This window comes from Plecotus auritus, assembly GCF_963455305.1.
Source record: "Plecotus auritus genome assembly, chromosome: 7".
Lineage (NCBI taxonomy): Eukaryota > Metazoa > Chordata > Mammalia > Chiroptera > Vespertilionidae > Plecotus > Plecotus auritus.
In genome coordinates, this window is record NC_137774.1 from 125,624,303 (window position 1) to 125,652,113 (window position 27,811).

At 39.0% G+C, this 27,811-nt stretch overlaps 1 protein-coding gene across 6 annotated transcripts in view; it reads left to right on the forward strand.

The window, feature by feature from the left end:
* The window catches only part of CETN3 (centrin 3), a gene marked incomplete at its 5' end in the record, with an annotated part of 246,600 nt that overhangs the window by 110,954 nt on the left and 107,835 nt on the right, over nucleotides 1-27,811 (forward strand). The window contains one exon of one of the 6 annotated variants that reach the window (XM_080681935.1): nucleotides 10,022-11,050. The exons of the other annotated variants lie outside the window; for them this stretch is intronic. Of the gene's footprint in view, nucleotides 1-10,021; nucleotides 11,051-27,811 lie in introns of those variants that run through there. 6 annotated transcript variants of the gene reach the window in all.

Here is a 27,811-nt window from a genome sequence, read left to right on the forward strand (position 1 = left end):
TATACACTAAGACTTTAATTTAAAAAGTATACAAGAAATTGGAACCCTTATATGTTGCTAGTAGAAATATAAAATGGTATAGCCACTTTGAAAACAGTTTAGTGGTACGTCAGAATGTTAAATATAGAGTTACTGTAAAACCCATCAATCCTACTCCTCATTGTTCAGTTGACCCTGAACAACACAGATTTGAACTGCATGGGCCCATTTATATGTGGATTTTTTTCCCCCAATAAATACTTGTACTGTTTTTTATTTGTGGTCAGGAGTCCATGATGCAGAGGGCCAACTGCATGCTTTGATCTATGCTATTTTATATCAGGGGATTTTGGTATCCATGGGGGTCCTGGAAAAAAATCCCCTGTGGATACTGAAGGAAAACAAAATTTATGAGAAGTCAAAAGTTATATGTGAATTTTTGACTGTGTGTGTGGAGGGGTTTGTGCCTCTAAGCCCCATATTGTTCAAGGACCAACTGTATGTATACCCAAGAGAAATGTAAACATATATCAACATAAAACTTATACGTGGATGTTGCTAACAGCATTATTCCTAATAGTCAAAAAGTGGGAATAACCTAATGTCCACCAATTTATGAATGGATAAATACAATATGGTATACCCATACAATGGAATATTATTCAAGAATAAAAAAGTATGAAGCACTGACATATGCTACATGATAAACTTGGAAAACATTATACTAAGTAGATAATAATACTATCTAATAAAAGAGAAATATGCAAATTGACCATACCTCCACCACGCCCACAAGCCACACCCATAAGCCAATCAGGAGCAAGTATGCAAATTAATCCAACAAATATGGTGGTGGCCACGGAGCTGGAGCAAGCAGGAGGCTTGGGTTGCCCCTGACAATGGAGGAAGCCAAGCTTCCTGCCCTGGCTGGCTCTGGCCTCCGCTCAAGGTTACAAAGTTTCAATTATAGAAGATAAATAAATCCCAACAAAAATGGCAGCAGCCACAGAGTTGGAGAGAGCAGGAGGCTTGGGTTGCCCCAGGCAATGGAGGAAGCCAAGCTTCCTGCCCGCCCTAGCTGGCCCTGGCCTCCGCTCAAGGCTACAGTTTCAATTATAGAAGATAAATAAATCCCAGATACCAGGGCCTCCACTTGGGTTGCTGGGGGGCATGGCTGGCCTGCAAACCACCACAGTCCCCTCGCCCAGGCTGCCCCATGCCCCAAGGGAATCCCCACCCTGATCTGGGACACCCTTCAGGGCAAACCAGCCAGCCCCCACCTGTGCACCAGGCCTCTATCCTATCTAATAAAAGAGTAATATGCAAATTTACTGTCACTCCAACACACAAGATGGCTGCCCCCATGTGGTCAAAGATGGCTGCCCCCATGTGGACACAAGATGGCCACCATAAGATGGCCAGCAGGGGAGGGCAGTTGGGATGGACCAGGCCTGCAAGGGAGGGCAGTTGGGGGTGATCAAGCCTGCAGGGGAGGGCAGTTAGGGGTGACCAGGCCAGCAGAGGAGGGAAGTTGGGGGCGAACAGGCTTGCCGGGAAGGGCAGTTGGGGGGGACCCACGCCTGCAGGGGAGAGCAGTTGGGGGTAACCAGGCCTGCAGGGGAGGGCAGTTAGGGGTGACCAGGCCTGCAGGGGAGGGCAGTTAGGGGTGACCAGGCTGGCAGGGGAGGGCAGTTAGGGGCAATCAGGCTGGCAGGGGAGCAGTTAGGCATCAATCAGGCTGTCAGGGGAGTAGTTAGGGGGTGATCAGGCTGGCAGGCAGAAGCAGTTAGGGGCAATCAGGAAGGCAGGCAGGGGAGCAGTTGGGAGCCAGGAGTCCTGGATTGTGAGAGGGATGTCCGACTGCCCGTTTAGGCCTGATCCTACTGGGATTGGACCTAAACGGGCAGTCGGATATCCCTCGAGGTGTCCCAGATTGGAGAGGGTGCAGGCTGGGCTGAGGGACACCCCTCACCCCCCTGTGCACGAATTTCGTGCACCAGGCCTCTAATACTACATATTTATGAATCCATTCATATGAAATGCTCAGAAGAGGCAAATCCATAGAGACAGAAAGTAGATTAGTGGTTGCTTGAGATTGTGAGTTGGACACTAGAAGTAATAGGAAGTGGTTGCTAATTAAATGTTAAAGGGTATATGTTTCTTTTGGGGAGGATAAGATTGTTAGATTATGGGGATGATTGCTCTACCCTGTGAACTTACTAAAAAACATGAATTGTACATTTTAAATGGGCAAGTTCTATGGTATATGAATTTCTCACTAAAGCTTTTAAAATAGTATATACATCCCTACATAAACATATATGCAGAAACACACTGCAAGGAAATAAATCAAAATACTAATAAAAGTTTTATATGTGTTTTCAGGTGATTTTTTACTTGATTCTTCTTAATATACTAGTGGCCCGGTGCACAAAATTTGTGCATGGGGGTGTGTGTCCCTCAGCCTGGCCTGCACCCTCTCCAATCTGGGACCACTCAAGAGATCAGGCCTAAACCGGCAGTCGGACATCCCTGTGGGATCGGGCCTAAACCGGCAGTTGGACATCTTTCTTGCAATCCGGGACTGCTGGCTCCTAACTGCTCACCTGCCTGCCTGCTTGATTGCCCCTAACTACTGTGCATGCTGGCCTGCTTGCCCCCAACTTCCCCCCCTGCCAGCCTGCTTGCCCCCACCTGCCCTCCCTGCTGGCCTGTTTGCCCCCAACTGCCCCCCCTGCCTGCTGGCCTGATCGCCCCCAACTGACCCCCACCAATGGCCTGCTCACCCCCAGGTGGCCTCCCCCCGCCAGTTTGATCACCCACAACTGCCGTCCCATCCTTGCCTGATCACCCACAACTGCCCTCTCCTCTTGGCTCCTAACTGCCTCTACCTTGGCCCTGCCACCATGGCTTTGTCCAGAAGAACGTCTGGAAGGTCTCCTGGAAGGTCTCCCAGTCTAATTAGCATATCACTCTTTTATTAGTATAGATTTTAAAAAAATTTCTATACTGAATATACTTCTTTTTTTTTTTTAAATTATATTTTTTATTGATTTTTTTTACAGAGAGGAAGGGAGAGGGATAGAGAGTTAGAAATATTGATGAGAGAGAAACATCGATCAGCTGCCTCCTGCACACCCCCTACTGGGGATGTGCCCACAACCAAGGTACATGCCCTTGACTGGAATCGAACCTGGGACCCTTTAGTCCGCAGGCCAATGCTCTATCCACTGAGCCAAACTGGTCAGGGCTGAATATACTTCTTAATCACCAGAAAATAAGTATTATAAATTAAATGGAAGTTCTTAAATCTCATGCCCCAGACAAGGTTGTTCTCAGAGGTTTCCTAATCAATAACAAATCCACCTAAATCCTCCTTTCTACCCATTTATTAAGTGTTTACTATGTGCAATGTTCTCTACAACATGCTGAGAATACAAGCCAAAGGAAGTATTTAGGCTTCTGGAGGGGACTTTATTCACTACTGTCAATAAAGCCCTCAATTTAGTGTATGAATAAAAAACAAGACATGAATGAAGACATCATTGTTTCTTTGTTCATGGGTGCCACAATCTAGTTGGGGAGGCAAATACTAAAAAGGCAATGGGTAGCCCTAGACAGTTTTGCTCAGTGGTTAGGGCATTGGCCTGCAGACTGAATGGTCCCGGGGTAGATTCTAATCAAGGATACATATCTCGGTTGCAGGCTCCTCCCTAGCCCTGGCCCTGGTTGGGGCTCGTGCAGGAGGCAACCAATCGATGTGTTTTTCTCACATTGATGTTTCTCTCTGTCTTTCCCTCTCTATTCCACTCTATCTAAAAGTCAATGGACTGTGTACAGCCTTGTTGTAATGAAGTCTTGATTGTTGTTGGTATCACTGGGAGGAATTGACCTCCAGGCCAGTTGGCTGTAAGGATCAGCTATGTCTATGCTGGGAGAAGTTCGGTGCTGGAGACAGCCTTATAGGATTAGACTTGCCAAATTGTAATAGCCTCTGTGCTCAGCTTGGATGGGGTGGAGTCTCAGGGCGGAGCAGACAGCACACAGTCCACAAAGGGGTGCACCAAGAGTGTCCACCTCAGGTTAACTGGGGAGGCCGACCCACTGGGCCATATAGGAAACCCAGCACACAAATTTACCCTACCAACTCAGGGAAGCAGTGAAAATGCAGCGTCAAAGAAACAGATCACAAATGAAAGAAATGGAGGAAAACAAACGACTGGATATAGAATTCAAAACCACGGTTATAAGGCTTTTCAAGAATATCCTAGAAAAGGCCGATAAATATAACGAGACCCTCGAAGATATGAAAAAGGACCAACTAGAAATTAAACATACACTGACTGAAATTAAAAATATTATACAGAGACCCAAAAACAGACTAGAGGAACACAAGAATCAAGTCAAAGAATTGAAATACAAAGAAGCAAAAAACACTCAACCGAAAAAGCAAAAAGCAAAAAAAAATCCAAAAAGTTGAAGATAGTGTAAGAAGACTCTGGGACAACTTCAAGCGTACCAACATCAGAATTATGGGGGTGCCAGAAGAAGAGAGAGAGCAAGATACTGAAAACCTATTTGAAGAAATAATGACCGAAAACTTCCCCCACCTGGTGAAAGAAATAGACTTACAAGTCCAGGAAGCCCACAGAACCCCAAACAAAAGGAATCCAAAGAGGACCACACCAAGATACATCATAATTAAAATGCCAAGAGCAAAAGACAAAGAGAGAATATTAAAAGCAGCAAGAGAAAAACAGTTAATTACCTACAAGGGAGTACCCATACGACTGTCAGCTGATTTCTCAACAGAAACTATGCAGGCCAGACGGGAATGGCAAGAAATTTTCAATGTGATGAATAGCAAGAACCTACAACCAAGATTACTCTACCCAGCAAAGCTATCATTCAGAATTGAAGGTCAGATAAAGAGCTTCACAGATAAGAAAAAGCTAAAGGAGTTCATCACCACCAAGCCAGTATTATATGAAATGCTGAAAGGTATTCTTAAAGAAGAGGAAGAAGAAAAAAGTAAAGATAAAAATTATGAACAACAAATACATATCTATCAACAAGTGAACCTAAAAATCAAGTGAATTAAAAACCTGAGGAACAGAATAATCTGGTGAATATAATAGAATCAGGGGCATAGAAAGGGAGTGGACTGATAATTCTCAGGGGGAAAGGGGTATGGGGGGTTCAGGAAGAGACTGGACAAAAATCATACACCTATGGATGAGGACAGTGGCAGGGGAGGTAAGGGCAGAAGGTGGGGTGGGAACTGGGTGGAAGGGAGCTATGAGGGGAAAAAGGAGAAACAATTGTAATAATCTGAAAAAAGATTTATTTAAAAAAAAAAGTCAATGGAAAAATATCCTTGGTTGAGGATTAAAAAAAAGGCAATGTGTACATTATGATAAGCATACAAAAAGGGTGCTGTGGAACATTTAGGTGGGATGCAGAACTCAACGTAAGACATTGTGGGAGACAATTTCTAATCTGAATCCCAAAGAACACATTGTGGAAGGGACAGAACAAAACCTAGGCAAAGAGAGTAGCACATATGTACCAAGACAGAGGTGAACTGGAGCATTGTTCATTCAGGAAACTTCAAAAGCTATGGTTAAGTTTTCAGAGGCAAGAAGAATACAGATCATAAAAGGCCTTGTATTGGAGTGCTGAGAAGTAGCACATTTATCTTGAGGCAATGGTGAATCATTAGCAGGGTTTTAGGAGGGTGACTCCATTATATTTGTACTTCTCTTGGTATTGAAGAGTTCTGTTTAGGTTTCATTGTTATAATAGGTGTTTATCTAGGAGTAAATTTAAAATAAAAGGAGAATGAGGTTTAGTGTTCTTCAAGCAGTAATTTTATTGCTTCTCTTTCTCCTCTCACCCTCCCCTCTTACACTGTTAAACAGGAAGTTGGAATCCTAGGTCAGGAAAAAAGGGAAACTTAGGTTGGGGTTCTGGACTTGGTTGGCAGGAGCAGAGTGCTCTGACTCTAATGGAACTTCACTCTGGAGAGATTTTCCTGAAAGCTGACCTTATTTTGAAATGGCCAGAGCTCAGGTGGGGTTTCCAGCCCGCTTTAGATCTTTCACCCAGCATGTGTGGTCTTGTCTTCCATGCTAGATACAGCCACCCTGTCCAGATTTCTGATACTTTGGAGCTTCTACCTGACAACTAACTCTTAGTTAAAGTTATACTTGATCACTTTGGACAATATTTTAATTCCACATTGTATTTAAAATTTATAATATTTAAACCCTGTCTACCACTCTCTTAGGTAATAATGACACTCCATTTTCTGTATAAATATTTTCTGTATAAATATAAGTAACTTCTGGCTTTTACTGGTAATATTATAATCTTCACATATAACATACCATATCCAAAACCAGCCTTATACACAACTGAGCAGAGGTGGAGTCCCTGGATACTTTCATGTAGCAAGGGGAGGATTCAGTAGAGAATGGATTTGAAGGACACTATTGCAACGACCTACGTGAGGGACAACAGTGGCCTGATCTGACCTGATGTAGCGGCAGAAAGGAGAAAAACAGTTAATGCATAGGCAGTAGACATGGTAATACTGCCATGGTAGGTGGTAATAATGATAGAGAACACTTACCACCTACTTTATATTGTGCCAGACATTGTACTATGTGCTTTAAGGTATTATCTCATTTAACTTCTTCAATCCTCACAACAGACTTTGTGAGTTAGAACTCCATCATTGATTCAAATACATTCGATCTTAACTTACAGCACACTCCAGCTCACCTTCTGAGCAGTTTTGATCAACACGATATTGGTTTCTATTAGTCCCATCAACATAACTTGTGTATTCTGTCCTCTCTGTCCGGAATGTTCTGCACACCCATTCCTTTCTTCCCCCAACTCAAAAGCACTTATCTAGTTAACACGTACTGTTAAATCTCAGTTCAAATGCCCACTCCTCAGAGAGACCTTCCTTGATCCAAAATTCAGGTAAGATCCAATTACTTCATGATTTTATAGCACTATGTACCCCTGTTTTCAACAATAATCTCAGTTATAAATTTATGTGTATTTGTGTGTTTACTTGACTCATTTTTATTTCCTACACTAGATTATAAATCATGAGAATAGGAACCATGACTAGGTTTCAATTTTCTGTATTTTTAAAAAATCATTATTACCTTCTCAGCACTTAGCATATTGCATGGCATATAGAAGCCATTCAATTAATATTGTTTGTATAGTTTGTGAACTTGGAGACTTTTACTTCACCTTGTTTACTTTTGAGAATCCATCAGTTTACCATTTTTCTCTCACTTACACTTAGGTTATCCCATCCCAGAGTGACCATGAGCCTTCCAACACCTTATGGCACTCAGGGTTTCTCCTGAACAGTAATAGTCTGACAGTCATCATACTACTGCGATTTCCATCTGCCTGTTCACTCTTTCTGTTCCAGTAAGAGCAAAGCCTTTTAATTTTGTAGACACAGAGATGTGTGCCTTTGAGTTGACCACTATTCAAGCCAAAACCTGGAACAGTTATTTTTGAAACAAAAGGATGGGAAATGATCAAAGGCTGGGAATTTTTAGTGCAAATGAGAGTTGGTTCATGCATTTTAAAGGCATGACATTCATAACTTCAGAGTATAGGCTGAAACGGCTAATGTAGAGATTGCAGTTCAAGAAGGTAGTAAAACTTTCAGCTTCAAAGGCAGGGGGACTAGCAATTGATCACCTCTCTTCCTCTGTTTGGGAGAAATTTAAAAAGGAGACATTTCTCAATTGGGTTTTCAAAAAGTCAAGAAATTACAAAATTGAATCAACTTTAAGATTTTTATTATGTAAACATATTCTATGTGTATAAAAGGGAAATGAAAAGTTGAATTTTTTTTTTTTTGGATAACAAGATTATAAGTGGATTCACCCACCCCCTTTATTTCATTTTGATTTACCTTCATATTGTTATATACAATATGTAACATATTTTTCAAGGAAATCCAAATCTTCTATAAGATTTCAAGTTATTATTACTGTGTGCTATGTTCCCTATTACATCATTTTAGTTATTCCCAATGACAACCCTGAAAGGAAGATGATGGATAGGCTAAAAAGAAATGATAGACATTTGCTCAGGTCTTGTACCTTGTGAGAGATAGAGCTGGGATTTGAGTCCTGCTGGATCTGCTTCCAAGCTTAGTTTTGATCCATTCTCCTACTCTACCTCTTTTTATAGTCATTTGAAGCAATCTTCTCAAAGGCTTTCCAAATTGCCTGACCCTGTTGAAAGCATGTCTTTTGTGGATACTTTGTTACAATCAATTATTTCAATAAATATTAAACATTTTCTATATGCCATTGACTATTCTGGCGTCAAGATGAACAAAGGTGAGCACAGTGGACATTGTCCTTACTCTCAGGTTATTCTAGTAGAAATAAGATAACCTCTCAAAATAGCAACAAAGAAAGCTATGAGATCACAGTAAATGATATGTAGAGAATGAATGTAGGTGATCTGATAAAAAGTAATTATTGGACTCTAGAAGCTATTTATTAAATAACACAATGTGAAGACTTCTCTGAGGAGGAGATGAAGCTGAGAGCCAACTGCCAAGAATGATGTCAGCATAGGAGCAAGCTTTTACAAAAGCCCTGTGCCAGAAACCAGCATGGTATGTTCAAGCCATGGAGAGAAAACCAGTGTTGCTAGAGCATAAAGGATGGAGAGAAATGTGGTTGTGCGGGTTGTAGCTGAGTCATGCACACAATTTGTAAGACAGAGTAAGGAAATGAATTTTAGTTTAATGGATTAGGAGGTTATTGGAAGATTTCAAATAAAAAGATTTCTGCGGCTGTGTGGAAAATGGATGGTAGGGGAGCAAGCGTAGAAGCAGGGAGATAAGTTAGAAGGCTGTTATGATATAGGTTCCCTCTGCTACCCAAAAGTAGAGTGTTCTTATGAAACCCTTCATGAGCTGAAATGGCATAAAGTGAAAAAGCAATCATCATTAATTTATATGGAAACAATTTAGAGCATTCCCAGACCCCAAAAATGACCTACCAAATCATGCCAAATATGTTTAATTACGTCCTGTTTTATGTTAAGTGAAACACCCTTAGGAGCTCCCTTAGGCTTTTCTGATACCTCAGGACACATCTTCCTAACAGCTGCACACAAAAAAAATCTAGATAAAGAACAGATGCTCTTTATTTTGATGTAGTCCCATTTGTTTATTTTCTCTTCAGTTTCCATTGTCCTAGGAGCTGTATTTGTGAAGATATTGCTTTGGCATATGTCTGAGATTTCTCTGCCTGTGGATTCCTCTAGTATTTTTATGGTTTCCCGTCTTATGTTTAAGTCCTGTATCCATTTTGAGTTTATTTTTGTGTATGGTGTAAGTTGGTGGTCTAGTTTCATTTTTTTTGCATGTATCTGTCCAATTTTTCAAACACAATTTATTGAAGAGACTGTCTTGACTTTATTGTATGTTCTTGCTTCCTTTGTCAAATATTAACTGAGCATAGTGGTTTGAGTCGATTTATGGGTTCTCTATTCTATTTCATTGATCTATATGTTTGTTCTTGTGCCAATACCAGGCAGTTTTGAGAACAGTGGCTTTGTAATACAGCTTGATATCTGGGATTGAGATCCCAGCTACTTTGTTCTTCTTTCTCAGGATTGCTGCGGCTATTCGGGGTCTTTTTTTATTCCAGATGAATTTTTGGAGAGTTCATTCTATGTCTGTGAAATATGCCATTGGTATTTTAATGGAGAGTATATTGAATCTATAGATTGCTTTGGACAGTATGGACATTTTAATGATGTTGATTCTCCCAATCCATGAACACGGTGTGTTTTTCCATCTGTTTATATTTTCCTCTATCTCATTTTTCAGTGTCCTGTAGTTTTCCGAGTACAGGTCTTTTACCTCCTTAGTTAAGTTTATTCCTAGGTATCTTTATTATTATTATTATTATTATTATTATTATTATTATGTTTTTTGGTGCGATGGTAAATGGGATTGCTCCAACATTTACAGGAAACTCATACAACTTAACAAAAGGAAGATAAACAACCCAATCAAAAAATGGGCAATGGACCTAAATAGATACTTTTCAAAAGAGGACGTAAGGAAGGCCAAGACACATATGAAAACATGCTCAAAGTCACTAATCATCCAAGAGATGCAAATCAAAACAACAATGCGGTACCATCTCACACCTGTCAGAATGACTATCATCAACAAATCAACAAAGGACAAGTGCTGGTGAGGATGTGGAGAAAAAGGAACCCTCATGCACTGCTGATGGGAATGCAGACTGGTGCAGCCACTGTGGAGAACATTATGGAGTTTCCTCAAAAAACTGAAAATGGAACTCCCATTTGACCCAGTGATCCCACTTCTAGGAATATATCCGAAGAAACTAGAAACACGAATCAGAAAGGATATATGCACCCCTATGTTCATAGCAGCACAATTTACCATAGCTAAGATTTGGAAACAGCCTAAGTGCTCAACAGCAGATGAGTGGATTAAAAAACTGTTGTACATCTACACGATGGAATACTATGCTGCGGTAAAAAAGAATGAATTCTTACCATTTACAACAGCATGGATGGAACCGGAAAGCATTATGCTAAGTGAAATAAGCCAGTCAGAGAAAGATAAATATCACATGATCTCACTCATTTGTGGAATATAATGAACAACATAAACTGATTAACAAAAACAGATCTAGAGGCTGAGAAGCATTGATCAGACCATCAAACCTCAGAGTGAAGGTAGAGGAGGGTTAAAGCAAGGGGGAGAGATCAACCAAGGACTTGTGTGCATGCATATAAGCCTAACAAATGGACACAGACACCACGGGGGTGAGGACATGAGTGGGGGATGGGGTAATAATGGAGGGATAAGGACACATATGTAATACCTTAATCAATAAAGAGAGGGGAAAAAAAGAAAAAGAAAATTTGTTGCAATCAAAAGAATGTTTTTTAAAAAAAATTATTCACATTACATAATATCTTTTCTGTTAATACAGAATAAATCTGTTGAGTGAACATTCTGAAAGGCACAGAGTTGGAGCTTTTGTGAAACCAGGAAATAATTCAAAACCACCATCTAATCCTAATGGGTAGTGACTGCATGGGTAACTGCTCTAGGTATTCCAGGACTATTCATTAGTTAGAAAAAAAGAAAACCTAGAAAAAAACTTGTTTCTTGGACCCTCCATCCAAAATGAATGAAAGTAAATTACAGTATTCCCAATTTAATTTGGGAGGCTAGTCAACCCTCTATTTAAATTTCTGAAATAATATTGGTAAAATAGTCACAATCACAGACTCCTATCTGCTAGCTTTCTAAAGGCACATGGTTCTTTTGTTCCTATGCAAAGAAGGTATTTATTTCTAGTAAATAAACCATTTCATGGGGGGTGGGGAGAGGGACAATAAAAAATATTTCATAAAGAACAGGATAACCTTTCTAAAGAGAAAAGGGGTGGGGGCACACAACTATCACCAAGACAAGCATAGAAACCAGAGAAAATTCTTAATAAAAAACTCCTCCCAAATTTCCAACTTTGTCTTATTGAATAAATAAATCCATTGATCCAATAAGAGTGTTCCTTCTTGAGTCTGCCTAACTTAGGAATAGCCAGACAAATATATTCCCACTAAGTGTAGAATAACATACATCTTTGGGCCTCAATAGAGGAAATTGTCTCTATGCAGATATTACCCCCAACTCCCTCTCCTGGGTGTCCTCCTTGTGAATATTCATATAGTTATCCTTCCCATAAAATGAATTCCACATTTTTTCAAAAAGTTTAACATAAAATCTATCTATCTATCTATCTATCTATCTATCTATCTATCTATCTATCTAAAGAGGTAATATGCAAATTAGCTGGGATGCCGTACAGTCACGACTGGTCAAGAGGAGGCTGCACGCGCAGGTGAGGCCCAGAGTGGAGACAGAGACAGAGATGGGGCGGGGGGGTGCTGCTGGAGTGGACACAGGCGGGGCCCTGGGGCTCCTCCAGCTGCGGCACACCAGCAGTCCCGCCTCTGCGCGTGAGCTGCAGAGGGAACACCTTTTCTGACTGCTCATTGGCTAAGCTCCTGGTACACCACTTGCAGTGTTCTTGGTAACTTGTGTAATAAGAATCCAAGAAGGTGATCTAGGGTTTTTCCACCTCACTCCTGGAGGGAAAAAATGAAGGTCCACTGCTGGAGGGGCTAAGAAATGTCATATCCTGCCCTAGCCAGTTTGGCTCAGTAGATAGAGCCTTGGTCTGCGGACCTCGGGGTCTGGGTTCGATTCTGATCAAGGGCATGTACCTAGGTTGCAGGATCCTCCTTGGCCGGGGCCCAGGTCAGGGCTCATGCAGGAGGCAACCAATCAAAATGTCCCTCTCACATTGATGTTTCTCTTTGTCTTTCCCTCTCTCTTCCATGCTCTCTAAAAATCAGTGGAAAAATATCCTCAGGTGAGCATAAAAAAAAAGAAAGAAATGTCATAGCCTCTGAAAGAGACATCTTGAAAATGCCTAAAGAAAGTTACCATTTTTTCATGGTGAAGGGACTGGAGTCCGTGTTGATGAAAACACCTTGGGGTCTGCGATGGCCAGCAGTGGCAGCAGCAGTGCGGTGATGGGGGTGGTGCTTTCCCCTGATCAGTCGGTCGCCTCCCACAGAAGAAGGCCAAACTGCAGCTTAGGCCCGCTCCCTGGGGGAGCGGGCCTAAGCTGTCAGTAGGACATCCCCTAAGGGCTCCTAGACTGTGAGAGGGGGCAAGCTCGGCTGAGGGACACCCTCCCCCAGTGCACAAATTTTGTGCACTGGGCCTCTAGTGACTATATAATCCATAAATTCCACTCCTAGATATATACTACCCTTTCAAAAACAAAAAACAAAAAACAAAACAAAAAAAGTAAAAACATGTGTTCAAACCAAAACTTGTACATGAATATGCATAAAAACACTATTCAAAATAGCCAAAGGGTAAAAACAACTCAAATGTCCTTCAACAGATGAATGGATAATCAAACTCTGGTATAGCCATACAATAGAATGAAAAGTCATTGATATATGCTATTACATGAATGAACATTTAAAACATTATGCTAAGTGAGAGAAGTCAGACAGAGAAGACCATATATTGTATGATTTTATTTTTATGGAATATCTAGAAAAGACAAATGTATAGATATAGAAAACAGTTTAGTGGTTGCCAAGGGCAGAGGTGAGTGGGGAAGGTCGATAGATTCCTTAATGGTTATGAGGCTTCCTTTTGGGATAATGAAGATGTTCTGTAACTAGGTAATAGTGATTGATGCATAACATTGTGTACTAAAAACCATTATACTGTAAATGGTGGATTTCATGTTATGTGAATTTTTGTTCAATTTAAAGAAAAGAAATATAATTCTAGTACATGTGACCTGGCTCAGAAAGCCTTCATAGTACCCTAGAAGCCAAGACTCCTTACAGCAATATTGGTGGTGCACTGATTTTAAGGTGGGTAAAGTTCCAGGGCAGCATCTCAATGCCTAAGTTAATTCTCTTAAAATGTGCAGTTATGGCCCTAAAGATAAACACCCTGCTATGTTGACTTGTATTAATTTTAACAATATGCATTTTTAAGAGTCCTGGATATTAGCACATTCTTCTTTTTAAGGTTAGGCCTTTCCATCTCTCAGCTCTTTGGCCATTAGATAAAATAAATTTTACTGAGGGAATAGTGAGTTGGTTTTCTTATAAGGCAACTATATATCCAGTATCCTGGAATACTTCTAATTCACATCTATTGGCCCAGTGTAATTATTAATAGTGTCCCTACCACTCTTAAAAGTGTCCCAATCTGGCCCGGCTGGCATGGCTCAGTGGTTGAGCATCAACCTATGAACCAGGAGATCACGGTTCGATTCACGGTTTGATTCCCCATTAGGGCACATGCCAGGGTTGCAGGTTCGATCCCCAAGGGGAGCATGCAGGAGGCAGCCAATGGATGGTTTTCTCTCATCATTGATGTTTCTATCCCTCTCTCCTCCCTTCCTCTCTGAAATCAATAAAAATATATATTTTTAAAAGTGTTCCAGTCTTAAGGATAAATTACAAGGTTTCCCTAACTTCAAGGGGACCACTGTTAAGCTTCCCTGCCTGATCTGTCCAACAGGAGTCTTTTTGTGCCAGCTGTAATCCAATTCTCTGGCAAGTTAGATATTATTTGTCTTAATATGTGCATTCTTTTTGCCAAGGCATACATAGCATGTTTGGATGATATGGTTTCATTTTATGATATTTTGCTCTTATTGGTGCTTCATATCCTATGGTAGACCTAATCATTTGTGGGAACCAAAATGTTAAGGTTAGGAATACTGCCACAGCAGACTTTGCTATAGTTTTTTTATTGATTTGAGAGAGAGAGGAAGGGAGATGGAAAGAGAAAGAAACATTGATAAGAGAGAGAAACATTACTAGTCAGAATGTGTACAGTTTCTTCTCTAATAAAAATATTTTTTATTGATTTCAGAGAGGAAGGGAGAGGGAAAGAGAGATAGAAACATCAATGATGAGAATGAATCATTGATCATCTGCCTCTTGCATGCCCCCTGCTAGGGATCAAGCTTATAACCCTGGCATGAACCCTGACTGGGAATCGAATGGGGATCTCTGATTCATATGTTGAAGCTCAACCTCTGAGCAACACTGGCAGGGCCAGATGTGAATACTTTCGAGCTCATATGTAATAATTTCTTTGCGTTTAAAATAACTTTCTGGGGGAGATGGATATACATGAACTCTTTGTAATCATGATTATACAAGGGTCAATTAATTATATTTTCATAGTTATTTATTCCAAGATATCAAGTGAAAATATTCTCTACTCTGTCCTTTATCAAGAGAATTTTGAATATTTCTGACTTTCTATTATTGTGACATTTATTTTGGAAAACAAATTAACTTTCCATTTATGCTCCCAAACAACATACCTTTATTTATTAAATAAGCCAATTACAATTTTGCTTTATTAAATTTCAAATGTTTGCTGTGTTATAAAACTAACAAGTCTATAAATAGTAATAATAAAAATCATAATAAAATGATCACAGGCAATGACAATGAGAGGAATGAACTAATGAGCAAGAGTAGTTAATGTTTCATATAAACAGAAAATGGGTATGACACACTGGAAACCTTGCAAAGATGTTGGAGGTCAGCACTTTGGTCAGATAATTATTTTTATCATTTCAGAGATCCAGGCTAGTCATATTGTGCGTGGATGTGTTTTTATTACATAATAATTTCTCTTATTCGACAGGATCAACAATGGGATGAATATTCTAATTTGTTCAAGTTTTTTTTCCCCTAGTTTTGTTCAAATACTAACATTGTAAACCTTGAGGTCTGCACATAATACTTTGGTATTCAATGTTGGGAAGAAAATGGTTAGCAAAGGAAAATCACCCTGAAGCACCAGACTCTTTTGGCTGGGAAAGAAATAAAAATAATCAGTAAGAGAGAACAGCAGCAGAGGAGCTGCATCTGTTTTACAAATTTTTAGGACCCACATCTGATGGACCCATTCATTACAATTCCAATGTGCCCGTACTCAATTTCAGTGAAGCTGCATTTAACCCCATTAGACTTGGAGTGGGCCAAAAGAGAGAGGGGCAGACTGAAGGAGAGTGTCCCCATTATAAGTGTTTCACATCCATTAGATAATATCTACTATGGGGATTGTAAACTTTCAGGCTCAGTGACATATTTTTGAACATCTGAGATACTACACACTAAAAACACCATGAAATAAAAATAATCTCTTCACACTTCTCAACTGGCTGTTTATCAATTTTTTCCTTTCTCCCATTTATGCATGAAGTGTCCCTTCGCAGCCAGAAACCCCATGGTGTTTTTTTTGGCTCTGATTTGGACAGTAACTTGCTTATTTTCAGAGTTAACGGCAGAAAGCAAAGAAAAATGTAGTCCATTAGTGTGTTACATTATGTAAAGAAAACAAGATTGCTAAATACTGCCATCCGGTCTACTACCCAAACATTTATTTAATCCTTTTCATATCAAATCAAACAGTCCCAGTTAATAGAGTTGAAAAAAGTTAAGTCTTTGTATGTCTTAGAGAGACTGACCCACTTATTTAAACTCTCTGTAAATCCATCCTTTATCAAGCAACTTCCAAGGGAAAACACACACATACACACGCACATATACATACTTAAATAACCACAGCAAATATTTAATGTTGACTTTCCTGGTTTTCTTCTCTTTTCCTCTCTAAGGGAAAAACAGTGGAGGGTTTAATTTTCTCCATGGCCTTGTGTGTGAATGCATGAGTGTGTGTACATGCCTGTGCGGGTATGGTGCAGATTTAACAACCAATCACAATAACAGATGAGTAAAGTGGGTTTCTGGACCAAAAAGGTATGTGTTCCAGAAAATTGCTTTGAGGTTCATCAGGTACAAGTTTTATAATGGATACTGAGTGGGAATAGCATTGCTAGTTTATAGATGAGACTGAAGCTAATTATGTGCTGTTGGTCAGAGGGCTGTAAAGGACATGACAAAGCTACTAAATCAGATTTTTCTTTCTTAGCTAGGGGATTCTCCTGCTAATAGGCTATTTCAAAAGCAAAATTCATTGCCAGCTTCCAGGCCTATAGTTTCAAAGAAGTGTTTTATTTTGCTCAGAATAATTAATCAAATTATGCCATCCTAGAATTAGAAGATATCTTCTCTCATATATATACGCACTTATTCTGTACATCTTTATAAATGCATAGGAAATAGTCTACCAGAATAGCTTTGTAACTGGTAGCAGTGCTTGCCACTTACCTCTTGGGAGCTGATTTGAATTGGGGTGATGATCAAGTGGGCTACAAGAGTTCTTCGTAATGTTTGCAATTTGATGCAAATGCACAAATGTGTCATTTGGGAAATTAAAAATTAAAATAATTTGAGAAGTTATCTTTTCTAGGTTCTAGCCCTTCAACAGAATATCCAAGTATTTAAGAGAACAGGTATTTAAGAGAACCTGTTATTTTTCCACTCCAAAGGTTTTGTTGGTGGAGAACTTCATTTCTAGTCATGCCAGAGTTTTCTAAAACCCAGGGTTGAATTTTTCCCTTTTATCTCTAAGCTAAATTAAGAGAACATAAATATCTTTCAGCATTTGTTTCAGTTCTGTTTTCTTTGTAAAAGGTAAGTGTAAGTGAAGAATGCTGGGCAACATGTCATGAAACAACAGGGAATTGCTAAGAATTTCTAAGAAGTAATGGCAGCATTCAGGACAATTTGACCATCAGCATCCCTATTAACGTGGGTTTATTTATGGAATAAAGTATAAGAGCAAGAGTAGGGACAATACTATATTTTGTGTACATAAAGGCATTAGTTGTAAATATCATAATCCAAAAGACTAAGCTTACAGGTAAAAAATGCAAAACATATCAAAAGTGGTGTAGTGTAGTTTTCCACTTCCATCTGCATAGGTAGCAGTTACTTTCAGTAGTGTTATTTTTAAAATAGAAGACACATAAATACTGCAGTACTTATGTAACTAGAATAACACAATCCCCAGGCTCTTCATGCAAGAACAGTCACTTAGCTTTTCTTCTACTAGATTAAATTAAGCCTCTATGCACCATATTGGCCAGAAGTACAGTACTGCATACTTGGGGATGGCTGTGTGTGTGCAAACAGTTTCCAGGGTAGTCTAAGAAATTCAGGGATTGTGCAAACCAAAATGAAGCCGTTCCCCAACAACACTCCCAGGTAAAGATGAACCCTGCATCAGCTTTGTGCCTTTGACTATCAGTTTGCTTTTCACTGACATGTTCTGCTGCTGTTGAGCTCTGGTCTTCTTTCATTTGCTAGTTCATGCAGCAGCTGGGGCTCAAAGGAGGATGACTCTGGGCCTCGGACGGGGGCACATAGCCCTGGGTATTCCTCAGTGGGTGAGACTCAGTGCCTAGCCCTTTGCATCACACACAGCTCTTCTCCCTTGAGGCCCCTTTGCTGGGTCCAGAGTTGTTTGTTATCTGCCTATTGTGGATCACACTCTTCCCTGCCATTAACTTCTGCCCCAGGAGTTTACTTTCTGGGCCAGGCCGTGCTTCAATCTTTTTTTTTTTTTTAAAGGGCCCTTTCATTTATTAGACTACTAGAGGCCCAGTGCATGAATTCGTGCATGGATGGGGTCTGGCTGGCCCAGCCCCAATCGGGGCGGATTGGGGCTGGACCTGTTGGGAGGAGGAGATGGCGGGAGGTTGGCTGGTGGGCCCTGCCCCCAATTGGGGGCATGGCTGGCCATGGGGAGGGGCTGTGGGCTGGCTGGCCCCGCCCCTGAATGAGGTGGGGGGTGCCGATCAGGAGCCAGTGGCCTGGGGGAGGGGCCATGGGTGGTTGGCTGGCCGGCCCTGCTCTTGATCAGGGTGGAGCTGGGTGGGGGAGGGGCTGGTTGGCTGGCTGGTCCCACCCCCTAATGGGGTTGGGGGGGGGGTGATCAGGGGCAGGGCTGGCCAGAGAGAGAGGCTGCAGGAGGTTGGCTGGCCTGCTCTGCCCCCTATTGGGGTGAAGGGTGATCAGGAGTGGGGCCAACCAGGAGGAGGGTCTGCGGGCTTATCGTGGTGGGGTGGGCTGATCAGGGGTGCGGCTGGCCGGGGGGGAAAGGGGTGGAGCATTTGGCTGGCCTGCCCTGCCCTTGATTGGGGTGGGAGAGTCCAGTAGTGGGCAGTACTTATTAAAGGATACTTTTGAGAACAGTAACTGGGAAGAATGGGAAAGGAGCAGGTTTGAGCAGAGGAATAAGTAAAGCTGCAATGCTGGCCAGGGATCAGCCTCAGTGAACCACATAGAGAGCTCTTGGGTCAATGGGGAAAAAAGGAGACATATGTACCTGATTGGGCCAGTTCGCTGACTACAGTGGGCGTCATAGCGACCAGTTGTTATGGTTGCTGGCTTTTTATATATATAGATATCTGCTTCTGTTCTCTTGATTAGTATCTTGCTTTACCTTGTGTTTACTGACAACTCTTATTGCACCCCTGATTCCTGTTTACTTGCTTGCCTGCTTTACTTACTGTAGGCTCCCTGACTACCATTGCCCTTTGTCTAGGAAAACACACAAAGATCTTTCTATTATATTAGCAACGGGTTTAATAAGGGAACATCTTGAATTTCCAGTAATTGAGAATTCCAGTGATTGTGTCTCATGAAACAAATAATCACTAAGAAGAATGAGATAATCTATTCTTTAAGTTGTATTGGAGAGTTGATTCATGTTGAAAGGGCTTATGTATATGGTAAAAGCACAATTTAACTTCCTTCAACATTTTTGTTTTAAAATTTCTGACCATATCAGTAGGAAAACAACCCTTTTATTATAAGCCTGACTTACACCATGACCAACACTAGTTGGGATATTAATGTGGCCACATCATAGTATGAGCAGAATACTACCTCCTTCTTTAGAAAAAGTATAATTACAAATATGCTGAAAACCAAAGGCCATATTTTTGTTTTATATACTCTAACAATTTAACACTGAAATGTCCATTGTAACTTAGAAAGTCTAATATAATCTCATAATAATTGAACATATTAAGGAGTAACAACTTTATATACATATATTTACAATATATATATTTACAATATTGTATTTAAAATATATATATATATTTACAATATATATATATATATATATATATTGTAAATGACCTCATCCAAGCCATACCAATACAGTTTATTGAGAGAATATTGGCATCCACTTAGACTTGATAATATTGCTTCCCCTTTGCCTTTAACTCTGCTTAGCTGAGTTTGCCTGGCTAACAATAAAGGCTCTCAGTTCAGAAGGATATGGTTTTCACCATTCCTAATATCTATCTTGTTTGAGTCATTGTTTTTTCCTATAGGTAGGAATCTTCTTGTAAGGCTTAGGCATTAACCTAGTCTTCCTTTTTTGTAGGCCCTAGGTCATTTCAGCTTGAACCTGTACCATAATGCTTTATTCATGTCACAATACCTTTGACCCAAATCTCTCCTGGAAAAGCTGCTAAAACCAAAAATTAAGGGGAAATGGCAATTATTAATTGGCCGTGGCACATAGCTTCCCTTTCAGACCTTTGAGCTATGCTTTTTAGCAACTCTGTGATAACAGGGCAGAGAGACTTTCACAGCTGTGGTTTAAACTCCAGTACTCTTGTCAAATTTTATTTTTTATGAAATGTATTTCACTTCTGACATTTAAAAGACTGCAGCTTTCAAGAATACACATAGACCTCCTGCAACCATTTTATTTTGCTAATGAACTAAAATTGATCTCTGTAATTGAAAAATAATATGAGTTGATGGTAGTGACTAAATACCAAATGAAATTCTGCACAAGTGAAATTCGATACAATCCTGGATATTATATGACTGCTTTATCTTAGTTGTGAAATCATACTGTATAGTTTCTTGAAATTGTTTAATCATTAAAGAAAAAAAACACCCCCAGATGAAATGAGCAGTGGGAAGCAGGATTCTTTGCAAAATCTTGGGCAAATCACTTAGTTTCCTTGGAACTCAGGTTTTCACCTATTGACCTGATAGAATAAGGTTATTTAAGGTCTCTTTCAGCTCTTCTGTCTCTAGAATCTGAATCCAACCAAATTGATTTTTCATAGTCAGTAAAACATCTGAACAAAGCTGAACTGTGAAACATTTGACAAGCATTAGCAGGATTGAATATATTTTAGTCATTCTGTATTCTGTAGGAGAAAAGAACATTTAAGAACTACCCCCACCCCTACTCTAACCCCACATAACTTGTATTTCTTTAAATTTGAAACATTATACAATTGCCAGTTATTCTAAACTGGTTTTATATTTCTTGTGGTAAGGACAGAGGGAGAATGCTGTGCTTTATAAACTCAGTAACTAACAGTGGATTGGGCTGGAGATCTGGATCAGTTGCCGTGGTATATAGTCCAGACTATACTAGATTTGTCTTTGAAAAACAGGATCATGACTCTTATTAAGATTTTTCCCCTCATGGGTGGGAAAAAAGCAAAACTGCCTCCAATACCAGAGCACCTGCTTTATTAAAAACCCCAGGGAGGTTCATTATTAAGCTCTGAAATACAAGATCTTATTATGAAGGAAAGATAGGAACCTGTACTCTCTTCATTTGTAATATATTTATTTTAAAGTTATCGGCTCACACACAAAAATATACTTTGTAGAATTTTATGGGTGGATGCAGAATACTAAGTGGTACAGGGAACGTTCACAAAGTCATTAATAAAGATTCCTCCATGAGACAAAATGTATTCATTTTTATTGCCTTTGCATTTTTAGAGTCTGCGTAAGATAACTGTCTTAAAATATCAGAGAGAAGACTTTAGAAACAGGTAAAACAGATTTGCTCAATACACCAGAAAATATCTAGCTTTATTTTTACTGAGGGATAAAAATAGCATATGCGCATATATTTTAAAATGAAAAAGTATAAATAAAAATGCAGTTGTAGAGCAGATAAACTGAATTAATAGACTACTATGTATCTATTTGCCTTAGTATTCGCATGAGGCTAGCTTTTAGCCATTTACATTAATAAACTTTTTGCCAAACGACCTCTGAGTTACAGGACTTGATCTCACTTAATACATTCTTTTAAAGAATAAATGTTTTTTTTTTTTTTTTTTTTTTTTTTTTAAGAAATGGGCATTTTATTGTTTTGTAAAGAAGAATCATATTCTCATAGCCTTTCATCATGAATAAACAAATTCTGCTCACCACTCACAATGTTTTTTTTAAAATATTGATGATTGAAATAATGCAGTTTAATTTAGACAGAGGAAAATAAATTCTTTGCTACAATTCAGGAATTTCAAAGCACTCAAGGAACGTGGTGGACAGAAGTCCTATTTTACCTAAATCTGAAGAAGAAATGAGAAAAGAAGCACCTAGAGTAGGAAACGTTTTGGAATTACAAGTCTACTAGTGAAAGGCCTTGGTGAAATGATGGTGAACATAGTGTTAATTTAGGCATGTGGTAAACCCAGCAACACCCTGGATGCACCTGCAGTCATGATTAACCTATGTTAATTTTTGTGATTGATTGGCTCACCTGAAAAAATGGGGACAATGGGAGAAAAGTAAATGTAAGACAGAAATACAGTGAAATCTGCCTGGAAACCATTTATATTTATAAATTATTATGAAATGAAAAAGCTTATTTTTTTGGTAGCAGTTTAAGTAAAATACTAAAACAGATTTCAATGTAATAACTTACTACAGAACCCCAGAAACAGGAATGCTATTTTTTGGGGGAAGGACTCCTAATATTCAGAAAAATACTATTTCATTTATAGTATGAATTCTATGAAATTTCTCTAGAAAACTGATAAAAGGCAATCTATTTAAATACTTTATGAAAAAAGGTAATTATACCCCAATGAAAATGGGAGAAATAACACAAAAACATCAAGGTTTATATATCTATGTATTTTTTTCACCATCAGTCATTTTCATTTTTCAACCAACACTATTTTAAAAACAATAAAAATAACCTATTTTATTTTATTTTATTTTGGTTTTTACCTTCATCGAAATCATTCTCTAAACCAGTAAATAATGCAATGATATTACAACGGTGAGACCAGAGTCCTGAATAGGTTTGTTGAATTCTGAGCAGTAGGCTAAGGAACCAGCAAATGCCTAGGTGAAATTCCTCTTGAGTATGCTCCCGTTCTTCTAGTTCTTGTGACCTAAATTTGCTAATATTATATAGGCAAGGATGAGTTGCACTTCAGTTCATTAGGTCTGTGTATGCTATTTTATTTTAGAGACAGAAAAGAAGGTAAACTTTTGTGTTGGTCTAAATATTGATAGCTGGTGGGGGCAGGAAGCAGACGATAAGGCCATATTCTCTATGGTTGGCTGCTAACTAGATTCTGTTATGATTTTAGAAAACTGAAGCTCAGATTATTTTAAACTCACACAATAGGCAAGTGATCATGGTAAGAGATAATGAAAATGGACAGATTGGTAATGATAGAAGTGAAGCTGGAAATGCTTAGGTATAAGTGAAGTAGAGGCTTCTGAGGATGGAGAGAGAGGGAGAGGAAAAAGAAGGGGGGAGGGAGAGAAATGAACACACCTTAAGGCGTTGTTTAGCTCTGTACACTAGTTATGATTTAATATTGCTGACATTAAATTCAGAAAAATACTATTTCCTTTATAGTATGAATTCCATGAAATCAGATTTCTCTAGAAAACTGATAAAAGTTTGGGATAGAGATTCACCTCGGTGGCCATAATCTTTTCAGTGTATAGTACCCCTAAATGTTAATCTGGCTTTGGGTACCTTGCTTTTGTTTGTGTGTGTTTTTTTTCTTAAAGTTTTTTTCTGTGTTCGTCCAAACTTTTCATACTGTAAGTATTACTCCTACCCTCTATTAGAGAGATGACAGTCAAGTAATGTGGTATTAACTTGAGTTTGCTTTGCTCATCATGATGAGAAGTTATTAGAGTAAGGTAACAGCAGTTTATAAGAATTTGTTTAGAGATGACTAGTTCTCAAACTGTAGTCCGTGGACCAGCAAGATCAATATTACCTGGAACTTGCCAAAAAATGATAATCCTTCCCCTCCCCCTATACTGAGTCAGAAACTCTGGGTGTGGGCCCAGCAATCTGTTTTAACAAGCCCTCCAAGTGATTCTGTTGTTGCTAAAGTTTGAGAAGGAATGTTTGGGGACCAGGGTTATTTCTTAGTTCTACCTTTTAATAGTCATTAGATCTTAGTAGATTTGCTAAGCTTTTCTGAGTCTTTGGTTCTTGTGTCTGTAAAATGAAAGATGATCAACAATGGCCCTTCCAGCGCTAACATTCTGTGAATCTGGGATTCTAATTACTTGGTGAAAGAGAATGTATTAAGGAAAAGCAATGCTTAGACAGCCAGCTACAGAGATAAATCTCATATATTGCTCAGTTACATGCTCCTTCCATATGTTTAATGTACAGTGATCCTTCTCAATCTTCATTAGTTCTGTGTCTTTCTTATAGCAGTTACTGTAAAATAAGATGCGCCTGTTAAATAACTCAAAACCTATTCCATTGTAACTAAGTAGAATACATTACAATGATCTGACTTTTAATTATTGAAGATGACACAGAGCATCAATGATATTATAAAATGGAATTTAAAAGTACACAGCTTTTAGTGGGATGTCTTTTTCCAAATTCACCATAAACCAAGCACTGAGAAAGTACATAATTAAGTATAGAAGTAATAATAGGATGCTATGCCTCCTTTTTACATTATATTCAATATAAACATATTCAAAGTTTAGAAAGTAATAAACATAATTTTTTCATAAGGATCTGCTAATGCACACTCTATAGCCCAGTGGAGATTAGTTCAAATGGTCAAAGTGCATATCTTTTACTTGTGAATTTTCTATTCCCCTTAAAGGAATTTTCAAAAGATAACCTGCTTTTTAGTTTATTTGCAGGCATGTTACATGGTTTGGAAAGCTATAGCTTTTATAGGAAAATGCTAAAATGGATGTCTTTCTAAGTATTAGATATAAGCTTGAGTATTTTTATCATATAAAGTGGGATCTGGATCTGCTCTAAGACCCTAGACATTGGGAAGTGTGGGTGTGGACATTTTGTATATTTGGGTTGTGTCAATACAGAAGACAAAGTTAACTTCCTTGATCCCATTATTGAGCTAATCTGAGTCATTATTTATATATGTAGACATGATGTACCAATTTTTAAAAGGCACACCATAAATTTGCCTTGACTAACTTGAAATAATTGGGCAGAGGATTCCTTATGTTAAAAAAAAAATTAGCCCATCAGACACCTGAGGCATAGGTCTGATTTGACTCTCCTTGTCTGTGTCTGTTCATGATCTCATTCAACTGAGTAGAATACAATATATACTTGGTTGCTTTGTTTAAAAGGCTCTGTCTAGGTATATGCATGCTTTTTTTCTTTATAGAATTGAATGCTAATAATTGTAAGCTAGTTTGTGATGCCATGGAAACGATATGACTATTATAGTGCTTTATTATTATTTTCCATTATATTCTTATGTATAAATCAGAAAATTATATTTTAAAAGATCTTGTAAATGAGGTCTTTGAGTAGCTTCATATAAAATTGTGAAAGACCATCTTCAACTGAGGGTGACTTCTGCATTTTGTAGAAAGTTGCCATATACTGTCATCTACTATGAATGACTCCAAATTATTTTCTCTTACTTTTGGTGGACGCTGAAATTCTTTGCACCAAAGCCTGTTGTTTAAAATATAAAAAGAAGAGTAAATGGTAGGGTTTTCTTTTAGTGTGGTAATGCTATTTGTCCAGGAGGGGGAGCTATCAGTCCGCATGCAGCGGAGCAACACAGACAGACTACTTATTCTCTTATCTGCTGCTTGGAAATTGTCTGACAGGGAAATATCAACACAAAACATGCGATTTGCCGCTGGAGCACGCTGGACCTCATCTGCTTAAAAAGATGCACAGATATAGTCATCACAGTTCATAATTTAATAAACTGCTAAAAAACCCCACACATTTTCATTTTAGCGACTTTGGTCTCACAACTAAATTCACATAGCTACAAAGACGTTTGAATTTTGCACTAATATGTCATGAGCACTGCACCCATTGCAAATTAATGAGTCTCTGAATAGCACTGTATGTTTATCATTTGAATTTATGCTAATGCAATGGGGTCTCCTGGTGATGCTGGCAGTCCACAGCAGCTGCTCGAGCCATGGAATGCACCGGCACTTCCCTTCAACTTCCTGTTGCTACCTCTTTTCTCGGTTTTTCTGGCCTGTCACTTAGGCAGTAATCCTGTAGCTGGTTATTGATAGGGCTGCTAATTATCTTTGATTTTACACTATTGGCCTGACCCCCAACACTGAGCAGAGGTAATGTATCAGTGTTGAGAGAATTATGTACGTCATCTGGTGACAGCCTCAGACCAGGAGGTCAGAAGGAGTTCATTGAGAATCAGTGGTATTTATAAAGGATGTTGGTATGGAAATTAGTAATATCTTTTAGTGATATTGTGTAATGTATGTCAATAGATCAATCTAAGAAAGTGGCTGTAATTTTTGTGATCATAATGAACAGCATTTGTATATATATGCAAAAACAGGGTAGTACTTCTAGTTTTTCCTTTCCTATTCAACCTATTCTACTGCTATCTAAGAAAATAGCCATGGCAGTACTTCTGGGTTATCAGGATGTCTGAGTCTACATTATGGTTGTACAAATTGCCTGTTGGTCAAAGAGATGTGGTGACACAATTGGACCTAGTGGGGGGGATTGTTGGCATAAGGGGTGAATGTGTGGGAGGGAGATGCACAAATAACCATTTTCATGGGACACAAGTCGGTGACAAAGGTTCTCAATGTCTGTTGTTTTTATTTTCATTCCCAAAGTCTTAATTATGAAATTAATTTTTTTCTTAGAATAGTGTTTCCATTTGACCTGCTTCTAGAACAAAGAATGAATATATGTGGAGTTTAATAGATTTTAGAAATTAGATTTGGTGTTTAGAAAGGTCGTGGAAAAATTAAGCTAAAAATACAAATACACATTAGATGATGCACCTTTTGAAAATTGTTACTGAATTTAAGAAGTACTCTTCTCTCACCCCTAATACACCCCCCTCCCGAAGGCCAAAGAAAAGCATGCAAACATTTTCTTTTAAATAATTTTTTTTTCAAAAAGGGAGAAACTAGCACATGTACACTCTGATTATGTAGCATTATTAGCTTTCATTTCCTAGTTTCTAAAAGAAGCCTAGCTAAGTAGGAGTCAATTCCTGATTTATCTCCAGGTGGGAAAAAAAAACAAAACATTCCAAGTCAGATGTAATTATTTGTTAAGTGATGGCAGGAGGTATGGAGTATAGAAGTAAAAGTAAAGGATTAATCTCAAATAGTGCCCAAGAGCAAGAAGGCTCTTTTCTTATGAATCTCATAAAAGGAAGAGGGTTTTTATGCTAACTCTACAGTCTAGTAAGCTGCTCAGAGCACAAGCCCCAGGAAATACAGACACTTCTGTTTCTCTCTACTTGATGGCACCAACTTTAGGGTTAAAGGGCCTCTCCGGAGAAAGAAGCTTTCCTGAGAAGGCAGCACACAGACTCTTTACTACAGCGCCTCCGTTTTCCATCAAGGCGGGGAGACGGTTTTCACTCTCCTTGGAAAAACTTTGAAATGTAAACTGTTTCGATTGATGGCTCCTTCTGGCCCTGGCAACTCTTTTTGGTAGCTGGTGCTCTTTCTGTAATACTTGTTAAAAATGTCTCTGTAGCAAAGATGTTGTTTTTTATGTGATTTTTTTTTTTTAAGTCAGTGCATGTGTGAGTACAGACAGGCTCTCATCTTGCACAGCGGAGACTGGCAGGTGAACACCTACTCCTGTTGTCCTTATTCATTTGCAATACTTCATAAGATTTGTCTCTTTGAAAGCTGTTTTCAGTCTAAACTGTCAATCCTTTTCGAATGTGGTCCTTCTCACTGGGGAGGACTCTTTAGAACTCATGAGTAATGTTGTGGCCAGCGACTCCTTTTCTTAGCCCAGAGATGCATCCAGACTCTGATAACCTGTCCCCAAACCTTCTACAACAAGGCTGCCTGAGGCAGCTTTAAAAGACCAAACACACATCTAAGTTATCAAATATTTTAGATCAGTCTTTAAACTATATACACAACTTCCACCATCATTCACAACCCTGTGTTGGAAATTCCATTTTTGGTCAATCATTTATGAAATGACTGCACATGTGAT